A 12,219-nucleotide genomic window follows, 5' to 3' on the forward strand; every position below is an offset into this window, starting at 1 on the left:
CACAAATTAACATCTCAAGGGTCACAATTTGGGAACTAGTAGTCCATAGGATAAAGCCAAAAACCTAGCATGACATTAGAGACCCTACACAGGGCCCAAGCATACATTTTTACCGTATTTTTATAATTTTTTATGTTTTAAACTGTAAAAATAGCATCATCTCAATGAACATTTTAAAAATACAGAAAAATAAAATAAAAGAATTTAAAAATCATATATAGCCCCACCCTCCAGATGTAACCAGTATTTGATTTGTACTGTGTTTCCTTCCAGTTTTTATGTTATAAATATTTTCTCTGCTTGTGATCATATGGCACACTAAAATTATAAATAGACTTTATGTTTATATTTATAAAAAGATATATTACAAACAAAATATATTATTAATATTTCATTTTTCTTTTTACTATGCTGTATTTCAAGCAGATAAAATTGTACCTACTATTCCAATAAATAAAATGTATCTACCTACTGCATCAGCTTTGCCAGATATTAACATCTTCATATTCATGCCTCAGATTTTTGTTTTCTCAAGAAGAAAGAAAAAACACTGTAGAATGTTCAGTGCCCCTTGTGTTTCCCCTTCCCTATTTTACATCCCTTCCCAAAGATAACCACCACCTTGAATTTATCATCTCCTGGTATACTGTTAAAATTTGACTACATATTTATATCCATAAATAAAAGGGTTTGATTTTTATGTTTTTAAACCTAGAAAATTGAGATTGTGCTATAAATATTCCTTTGTAACCTGCATTTCCTCTCTCAATGTTATATTTTTCAGGCTTATTCCACATTGTGTTTTTTGTAGCTCATGTTCAATTAATTACAATGCAAAATATGCCACAAATATTTTATCCATTTTTTTTCCTTTTGGTGGGTTTTGTATACACATTTTTGTCATTATAAGCAATGCCGTGATAACCTAAAAGTATATTTGCTGGGTCATGAATATGTACATTGTTAACTTTCCTAGATATCATCATATTAACTTCTAAAAGCTTGTGCTTATTTATATTTTCACAGTAGGGCGTAAGAGTTCCACACCATATCCTCACCATCAAAGTTATAGCCAAACTTTTAAATGACTGACCATTCTTATGGGTATGAAAACATATACTGAGGTTTTATTTTGAATTTCCCTGACTACTTCTTTTTTTTTTTTTTTAAAGATTTTATTTATTCGACAGAGATAGAGACAGCCAGCGAGAGAGGGAACACAAGCAGGGGGAGTGGGAGAGGAAGAAGCAGGCTCATAGCGGAGGAGCCTGTTGTGGGGCTCGATCCCATAATGCCGGGATCACACCCTGAGCCGAAGGCAGACGCTTAACCGCTGTGCCACCCAGGCGCCCCTCCCTGACTACTTCTGAGGCAGAATATTTTTTCATGTTTCCTGATCACTCAGGTGTTTGCTTTTGTGAGTTGCCTGTTTATATTCTTTGAATATTGTGGTTTTTAAATTCAATTCCTTCCTAATTATAACAGTAAAATATGCTCCGTTGCGATATACTACAGCAAACCGCAAGGAAAAAAAAAAACATGAAATAACCTCAAATCCTACCACTTGCTGGCTAATGTTTTTAACATTTAGCTGCATTTTTCTTATAGCCTTTTAATACACTTAACTGTTTTATACAGTTAAAGTGAGGAACAGCTGGGAAGAGAGCCTTGGTGACAGAATTTTCCACTGGGTTGTTTATAATCTTTTCCAGATTAAATCCCAAGAAATAGAGTCATTCAATATGTGTTTGAAAAGTACAGAAAACTGTCATTCAAGATTTCTGGCACCGTAAATGGCCAGAATATAGATACTCACTTTACTTTTGTGTAGAACAAAGACAAATCTTTTGTTTAGTCATTTTCTGGGCTTTCTTAACTCAGCGTTGCACATAGGTCAGCCATTGTCAACAAGCACTTATAGAAAAGAATATCGTGAATGCCGCAAGGGGTTTCACCTGAAAGGGAGCACAGCGTACTAAATGATACAGCTCACAAGTTATATTTGGTGCCAAGAAAGTGGAAAAAGTAAGAGTGCAGAGAGGGAAATGCCACAAGGCTAAGCTAAGCCATGTAATGCCTTCAGGCTTCAAATTACAAAATCCAATGTATTATTGATTTTAGAATGCAAAGTGTGACTTAATCAACACAATGCCTAGAACTCCTCTTCTTACTCATTTTCTTTTTTATCTCCTGCATGGTTTTAGTATATTTTTAAATGATATTTTTAAATAGAAGAATCATATCAATGAGCAGTTTCTGAGCCTTTGAATAATGGTGAAGGTCTTTCTGTGGCTGTCACACGTGAAAGACAATCTGGATGCTTTTAAAATTCTTGAGTTACAAACTTTCCACCCAAAAGCACTAGGATTTTTCTCAAATTCTGACATTTGCTATTACAGAGAGGTTAAGGTCAGCCTTTGTAGGCAACATTTTTCTTTCTGCCTGGGCAAATGTAGGATTTATTTTTATTCTTCTAATTCAAACATTTTGGCCAGTCATGTTCAAGTGTGGTTCTCTTTTCTTTGATTCTGTCCAGCAGACAGTGAATCCTCCTATTCTTGATACTTGTCTTTAGAGGACTGGGAGAAACTGCTTTTTACTTAACATATGTTTTTGATTATTGCTTCGTCTCCAGTTGTGCTTGTTTCCTCCTCTTTAACACCTAAAGCCATTCAGTTTCATCTGCAGTCTCTGCTTTGTATAGCCACAATCTTCTCCTTCATCGCTTTCATCTTTTTATCCTTTTTTCCTCTGCATTTTGTAAGAGTGCTAGAGCTTGCTCAATGAGTCACTGATTTAATTTTCTATAGTGTCTGAGCTATTCTTTTTTTTTTTTTTGGTGTAGTTGACATACAATGTTATATTAGTTTCAGGTGTACAACATAATGATTTGAGAAATTTATACATTATTCTATGTTCACCCTCCACAAGTATAGCTAACATCTGTCCCAAAGCATTGCCCTTACAATATCATTGACTATATTCCTTATGCTGTACTTTTCTTGCTGTGACTTATTCATTCCATGCCTGGAAGCCTATGCCTCCCACTCCCCTTCATGCATGTTGCCCATCCTCTCCACACCCCCTCGCAACCATCCAGTTTGTTCTCTGTATTTATAGGTCTGATTCTGCTTTTTGTTCATTTGTTTTATATTCATTCCATTTATGAGTAGAATCATATGGTATTTGTCTTTCTCAGTCGGACTTATTTCAATTAGCATACGCTCTAGGTCCATCCATGTTGTCTCAAATGGCAGGATCTCATGCTTTTTTATGGTTGAGTAATACTCCATTGTGTGTGTGTGCACGGACACACACATGTACACCACATCTTCCTTATGCATTCGTCTACTGATGGACACTCGGGTTGTTTCCATATCTAGACTATTGTAAATAATGCTTCAATAAACATAGGGGTGAATATATCTTTTCAAATTAGTGGGCTTTTTGTTTTATTTTTTTAAGATTTTATTTATTTATTTGAGAGAGGAGAGAGAGAGAGCATGAGCAGGAGGGAGGCACAGAGGGAGAGAAGCAAAATCCCCACTGAGCAAGAAGCCTGACATGGGGCTCAATCCCAGAACCCTGAGATCATGACCTGCGCCAAAGGCAGATGCTTAACCAACTGAGCCACCCAGGCCCCCTCAAATTAGTGTTTTCATTTTTTTTTTTTTTTGGCTAAACACCCAATAGTCAAATTATTGGATCATACGGTATTTCTATTTAAAATTTTTTTCTATTTTAATTCCAGACTGTTTTCCACAGTGGCTATACCAATTTACATTCCTAAAACAGTGTACAAGCGTACCTTTTTCTCTACATCTTTGTCAACACTTATTATTATTTCTTGTCTTTTTTATTTTAACCTTCCTAACAGGTGTAAAGTGATTATCTCTTGTGGTTTTAATTTACATTTCCCTGATGATTAGTGACATTGAGCATCTTTTCACATATCTGCCATCTGTATATCTTCTTTAGAAAAATGTCTATCTGGGGGGCGCCTGGGTGGCACAGCGGTTAAGCGCCTGCCTTCGGCTCAGGGCGTGATCCCGGCGTTATGGGATCGAGCCCCACATCGGGCTCCTCTGCTATGAGCCTGCTTCTTCCTCTCCCACTCCCCCTGCTTGTGTTGCCTCTCTCACTGGCTGTCTCTATCTCTGTCAAATAAATAAATAAAATCTTAAAAAAAAAAAAAAAGAAAAAAAGAAAAAAAAAAAGAAAAATGTCTATCTGGGTCCTTTGCCCATATTTTAACCAGATTGGGGATTTTTGGTGTTGAGTTGTATAAGTTCTTTCTGTAGTGTGGATATTAACCCTTGTTGGATATACCATTTGCAAATATCTTCTCCCATTCAGTAGGTTGTCATTTTGTTTTATTAATGGTTTCCTTTGCTGTGCAAAAGCTTTTTATTTTGATGTAGTCCCAATTGTTTATTTCTGTGTTTATCTCCCTTGCCTTAGGAGACATACCTAGAAAAATGTTTCTATGACCAATGTCAGAGAAATTACTGCTTGTGTTCTCTTCTAGGATCTTTATGGTTTCAGGCCTCACATTTAGGTCTTTCATCCATTTCGAGGTGTTAAAAGGTGGTCCAGTTTCAGTCTTTTACATGTAGCTGTTCAGTGTTCCAAACACCATTTATTGAAGACACTGTCTTTTCCCCATTGCATATTCTTGCCTTCTGTGTCATAGAGTAATTGGCATATAGTTGTGGGTTTATTTCTAGGCTCTCTACTTAGTTCCATTGACCTATGTGTCTATTTTCGTGTCAGTGCCATATCATTCTTTACTGCTATTCAATTTTATCCTGCAGTTGAGATTTTGCTGTTCTAAAAATCCTTTTTTCACTCAGAAATCTTCATTTTCAGCTCTTCGAATGTCTCTCATTATGACATTCTGGTACTGTTTTATGGGGACAAGATGTCTTGCATTCCACTACTGATGATCCAATTTTCTAAAATTCTCTTCTGTTTACTATAACAAATCATCTTCTGGGGTATGCTCCTCTTCTAAGTCTTTATGCTAGTGCTCTCTTCTTTTGCGATGCAGGGTTATTAATATTTCCCCATAGTTTATTTTGTTTTTCTGTTTATTTTTCCATCAGCAAGGAAAGATCTTTATCGATTTTTTCCCCCAATAGACAAAAAATACGTGAATTTTCCTCAATTACTTTTTTTTTTTTATGGACTCAGGTGTAGGCTGAATACCGTCTTACATCTCAGGGGAAATACTCATTGGCAGGTTCAGCTTCTAGTATTAACTGCCAGAGTCCAGTAGTCCTTAACCCCCATTTTACCTATCATGACTCTGGTACCTAAGAGGAAAGTTCTCCTCTCCCCCACTGCATGGTATTCTGACTCTGACTATGTTCATTATTTTAAAGACTGACCTCCTTGTTCAGGTCTCCAAGTAGAAGGAGTGCATAATGTGAACCCATGTCAGAAATTCCATTTTTATTATTTTGATGGTCAAAGCCCTGCAGATCACTGAAATGTCTTCTAAGTGTTTGCTTTGATATTTTTTTAAATGAAATTTTGCTTAGCAGGAAATTTTAAGTACATATATACTGAATTAAAGACTGTGCCATTGAACGATAGGCAGAAAAGTTCTGCTATTCAAACTGATGGTCCCTGGCTTCATCTTATCCCCTCCTTTCAAAAGTTCATACCTATTCCCTAGAAATTAATTTACTTTTATTTATTGTTTATAAAGTAATAATATTTTAATAATTATTTTTCAGTATTGTGCAGAAGCAGAAGCATCACTTCTATGTCTCAACCAGATCTTAAATATTCCTGGCCTATCCATGAGGGCATAAGGTGTGGATTAAAATACAATTCTGGTGTGGCAATCAGGATTCTTGGTTGCAATCAATCAATTGCACGTTGGCTCATTTAAGCCAAAGGAAATATGTTCAAAATATTCTAGGAAATCAGAGAGTTGACAGGTAAGTTGGAGACCAAGTTTGAAAGAGACAGGAGAATTGGCAACCTGGAAACCTGGAATCAAGGACTGTAGGAACTAGAGGAATTAACTCACAGAAGGAAGAGTCTGGCTACCCTCCAGGTTATTAAACTCTGATCATGCACTGTCTGCTTGTTACTCAGTTCAATATTCAACCTTCAGAGAGTCAGTGTCCAGTAGACTTTAGATCACAAGCCTCTTCCTTCTATCAGTGAGAGCAAGACTCCTGATTGGGATCCCACCATATGGAACCCTGAGGAAAAGAGGTAAATCCCCCACAAATCCAAGGTGCTGGTAAGAAGGAGAAATGGACCCTGGTGAGCCAAACTCCCATGAATGTCCATCAAACAAAAATTAGCCTGTACCTTCAGATTTCATCTAAATGACCTTATATCTTGTTCATTTAATTTCTTCTCACATCTTAATTAGCTGGATTTTTGTTGGCTTTGTACCTTAAAATTGGTGAAACTGAGGGCAAGCACCAGTTGCTCCACTCATCTAGCTATATGATCTTGGACAAATCACTTAGTTTTTCTAAGACTCAGTTTATCATAATTTTTTTGATAATTTAAACGGGGTAATATATGTAAGACTCAGAGATAATATTCAATAAATAATCTATTGTGTTAGTACTATGGTTATAGTTGTGTAAACTGTTATTATTATCATTAACAATTGACTAATTCATATTGACCTGTTATTCTCCACCTCAACCCAGACAGGACTTCTAAATTAATCCTCTGATACCCCCAACCCTCAACAATGGGAAGAGAGAAACCCAATAATCTTTCTCCAAACATACAAACCTCATCCCCAGTGAGTAATAAGCCAAATGGGCCCTGACTGGTCTACTAAACGCAGGGCATCCTTTAGGGCCTTTTAATCCCATTCAAGAAATCAAACTATTGAATACAGTCAAAGCAATTACGGATAAACCACCCAGGGACCTGCTTTAAGGACCTTTAATGAATATTTATTCCTACGATAGGGACAGTAATTCTGCCTGAGCAGAAAATTAATGTATTGTACTTGAAATATCCATGGACACATTATGGTGTTGTTCACATTTGTTTGTCATAAGTGCAGGCAACATGCAAGACAAATTCCAAATTTCAATAGAAAAAAATGCAATTAAAATTGTCTAATTGAAAAAATAGGTGGACTTTTCTGAAGTGCACATGGAATGGAACATTTTCTAGAATAGATCATATGTTAGGCCACAAAACAAGTCTCAATAGAAATCAAGAAGATAGAAATTATATCAATTATATCTTCTGACCAAAATGATATGAATCTAGAAATCAATAACAGAAGGAAATCTGGAAAATCACAAATATGTGGAAATTGAACAACATTATCTTTAATAACAAATAGATTAAAGAATAAATCAAAGGGAAAATGAAAAAATATCTTGACATAAAACACAGGGGAGACATAACATACTAAAATTTATGGGATGCAGCAAAAGCAGTTCTAAGAGGAAAACTTACAGCTATAAACACATATATTAAGAATAAAGAAAGATCTCAAATAAACAACCTACCATTATACCACAAGGGATTAGAAAAAGAACAAGCTAACAAAGTTAGCAGAAGAAAAGAAATAATAAAGAATAGTGCAGAAATAATTAGAGAATAGGAAGAAGTAAAATTATCTGTTTGCAGATGATATGATCTTATATATTGAAAACCCTAGAGGCTCTACCAAAAAAACTTTAGAACTAATGAAAAAATTCAGGAAAGTTACAGAATACACAATCAGCACTCAAAAATATGTTTATTTCTATATACTATCAACAAGCTTTCCAAAAAAGAAATAAAGAAAACAATCTCATTTACAATAGCATCGAAAACAATAAAATACTTAAGAATAAATTTAACCGAAAAGGTGAAAAATCTGTACACTGAAGACTATAAGACATTAGAGAAAGAAATTGAAGAAGATAAAAATAAATGAAAAGATATCCCATATTCAGGTATCAGAAGAATGACTATTCTTAAATGTCCATACCACTCAAAGCCATCTATAGATTCAATGCAATTCCTATCAAGATTTCAATGGCTTTTTTTTTTATGGAATGAAAGGACAATCCTAAAGTTCATATGGAACCATGAAAGACCCTAAATAGCCAAAGCAACCTTGAGAAAGAAGAATAAAGATGGAGGCATCACACATCCTGATTTCAAACTATGTTACAAAGTTATAGTAATTAAAACAGTATGGTTCTGGCATAAAAGCAGACATGTAAACCAATGGAATAGAATTGAGAGTCGGAAATAAACCCATGCTGACACAGTCAAATAATGCTTGAAAAGGGAAACACATTTTTTTTCAAGAGGGAAAAACAGTTTCTTCAATAAATGGTACTAAGAAAACAGAATAGGGGCGCCTGGGTGGCTCAGTCATTAAGCATCTGCCTTAGGCTCAGGGCATGATCCCAGCATTCTGGGATCAAGCCCTGCATCAGGCTCCTCCCCTGGGAGCCTGCTTCTTCATCTCCCACTCCCTCTGCTTGTGTTCCCTCTTTCGCTGGCTGTCTCTCTGTCAAATAAATAAAATCTTAAAAAAAAAAAAAAGAAAATAGAATATTCACATGCAAAAAAAAAAAATGAAATTGAACCCCTATCATACACTACTCACAAAAATTAACTCAAAACGGATTAATGGCTTAAACACAAGACTTAAAATTCCTAGAAGAAAACATAAGGAAAAGCTCTTTGACATTGGTCTTGGCAATAATTTTTTTGGATATGACACCAAAAGAACAAATAACAAAAGCAAAAATAAACAAGTGGAATCACATCAAACTAAGAAGCTTCTACACAGCACAAAATGAGAAGGCAACCTAAGGAATGAAATTAAATATTTACAAACCAAATATCCAGTCGAGGGTTAATATTCAAAATATACAAGGAACTCACACAACTCAATACCAAAAAGACCAAATAATCCAATTCATTTGACAGATGGACAAAGAACTCGAATAGATATTTTTCCAATATACAAATGGCCAACAGGGACATGAAAAAGGTGCTTAATCTCACTAATCATCAGAGAAAAGCAAATCAAAACCACAATGAGATATCACCTCCAAACTGTAGAATAACTGTTATCAAAAAGAGAAGACATAACAAGTGCTGGAAAGGCTGTGGAGAAAAGGGACTTCTTGTGAACTACTGGTGGTTACATAAGTCAGTACAACCACTATGGAAAAAAATATGGAGGTTCCTTAGAAAATAAGATTCCGGAATCCCACTTCTGGGTCAACTGTATACCCACTGACTTCTAGAACCGTCTGTACCATTTTGGAGGTTGCCCAATGAATTCTTAACTATGGCTGCCACTTGTATAAATGTCAGCCTCATTCAGAGACTTATTTCCAAGGAAAGGGATTACAAAGCTCTGCTTTTCAAACTTTAATATGCATATGAATCACCTACTGATATTGCTAAAATGCAGATTCTGATTCAGTAGGTCTGGGCTGGGCTTGAGATTTTGCATTTCTAGAAAGCTCCAATATGATGTTGAGGCTGCTATCCACAGACCGGATAGCAAAGCTAAAAGAGTATTAACAATGATTCTCACACAGATTTCTAAGCATAACTGGAAAAATCCTCCTGATTTTACTCTCATGACCTCTTATGAATAACCTTACTCACAAATACCAGAAGGTCAATGCCCATCTACTGTCTTGGAACATTTTCCAAAGGCCCTAAAAAAAGCAGAAAGTTAATAATCCAGGATAATTGTATCTTCAGTTTGTACAGGCATCACTCAAGAGCATGCTTAAAATGCAGTTCTCCTGCACTACTATCCCTCAAGAATTTGGCTTCATGATGACTGAAATTTGCATTTTAATATGCAGCCCAGGTCATTCTAATGAAGATGGTACATGGACAATCCTTTGAGATATACTAAGTGATTATGTTGGTATTGTTGCCTAGTGTAGTATAGTTAGGGTATAGATTATGCTGCTATAACAAAAATACCCCAAAACACATGACTTAAATGAGATAGATGGCAGTATCTGCTTCATCCGCCAATCCAAAGAATAATTCCAAGCTACCATGGCAGCTCTGTGCCATAATACTAGCATGACCCAGACACCTACTCTCTTGTTGCTCTGACATCTCTTAGGATGTTGTTTCTGACTGCATTTTCAAATCTGAGTCACTACCACATCTGTAGTCCAGCCCACAGGAAGGAGAAAAAGAAAAACTAAAGGGCAAGCTATTTTCTTTTTTTCCCTAGTTATTTGGTTTATACTTTATTGAAGTATACTTTATATACATTAAACTGCACATATTTAAGGTATGCAATTTGAAATGTTTTGTCATATTTGTAACAACCAAAATGTCCACACACAGGTGAGTGAATAGGCCACTTCTTTGAAGCAATGGATGCAGATTGTACACACACGAAGCAGTGATGATAAACTAGGCGAAAGGCCACACCCAAGCTGCAAAGGAGGCTGGGTAACATTGTCTCAAACTGGGCACCATATGCAAAGCTATATCGCTAGTTCTACAGAGGACAGAACAGACTTTGTGGGACAGCCAGCAATCCGCAACTCCTGGCAAACCTTCTGTATGCCTTAGAACTCAGGGCAGGTATCTCCTTCAGGAGGCCTCTTCTGACCCTCAAAGCTGAATTAAGTTGTCCCCTCTCTACTCACTGAAACCCACTACTCATGAATCTCACTATACCTAGGATGTCGAGTTATCGAAATGACTTCTTTGTGTCTTCATCTATGTTCCCTTTTGGCATGTGTCTAGTTGCTCTCTGTCAACAAATGACGAATTGAACTAACCGGGATACTTATGAAGGTTGATGATGACTGATATTTCTTTTTTAATATTAATAATACCAATTTCTTATTTAACAGGTACCCACTATGTGCCAAACACTATTGAAGGCCCCTTTAATATATTACCTCTTCCCTTCTTCACAAAAATTCTGTGAAATAGTTATTATTATCCCTATTTTATTTATGAGGAAACCAAAGCTTGTAGGGGTTACAAAACTTGCCCCAGTTTCAGAGCTAATGGGAACCAGAAGCAGAATTTAACTCACCTATCTGATCCAAAGCCTTCTCTATTTCTACCTGAGCATGCCTCTTCTCCAATGTCATTATTATAATGATCGGTCTCCTTAAAAATGCACACCACCCCTATTTTAAGGGTTTTTTTTAGCATATTTATATATGTTATTACTCACCCTGGAAGTAAATGTTTCTTAGTCTCCTTTTCCATCTGCATGCCATAAAAAAATTATCTGTAGGTATTGCTCATATGAACTAAGAGCTAACCTGATTTAAAACCAGAATCTCAATGTCCTAAAACGACCCAAATTAGAATTCAAGATTTGGCTTATAGCCTAGTTCACTGATGGAAAAATGGAGACACAAAGACATGAAATGATTGCTGGAGTCAAATGAGGCACTGGCTCAACTGGGCTCAGGCTTCCTGTTCCCAGGGAGGCAACATGTGTTTGGAAAGAGTATGGACCGTGCGGCTGAACAATGCAAGATTCAAATACTGATGCTGCCATTTGAGTATGTGGCCTCAGGCAAGTGTTCTAACTATTTTGAAGCTGTTTCCTCATTTGTAAATGAAATAAAGACACCCACCTTGTAGATGTGTTGTGACTATCGGAGATGAATTATGGAATTCATATATAGTGCCTGGCAGAGTGAGTGCTAATTAAATGTTACTTCTCTCTCTCCATCACAGGCTAGCCTTTTCCTGGAGCACATACTGCCTTCTACAGGGCATTGGTCTTTTACCCTTCTTGACACCCACATAAATTTCACATTGTAGAAATCTAGAGCTGAGCGCACATGAAGCAGAGTCCATTCTAAAGGGTTTTTTTTTTAATTTAAAGGAAGAAAAAGTAAAAAGTGCTGAGCCAATATTTCTACTATTCAATCATTAAATATTAATCGATGTCAATGCATTTGAGGGAGCTTTTAGCTGTGACAGGTGAGCTGAAAGTAGAAATTCTGATTTAACGAGGCCTCCCGGCCGCTTTGGCAAAATGTCAGGGTGCAGGGTGTGGTGGAGAATAATTAACTGATAAACAACCTTCCAAAAAAGATCAGTAACTATGAAATTGAGGACAAAGACAAGGCTTCTCCTGTTTTCTCCAAAACATTTTTTCTCATGGGATCTCTTGGTCCTTTCTGAATCAACCCTGATTCAGTACCCCCTAAGTCGGAATGCCCTTAACTGTTTTGTTTAGACTGGGCTATGAAA

Source organism: Ursus maritimus, unplaced genomic scaffold, assembly GCF_017311325.1.
Source record: "Ursus maritimus isolate PB19 unplaced genomic scaffold, ASM1731132v1 scaffold_7, whole genome shotgun sequence".
Taxonomy (NCBI): domain Eukaryota; kingdom Metazoa; phylum Chordata; class Mammalia; order Carnivora; family Ursidae; genus Ursus; species Ursus maritimus.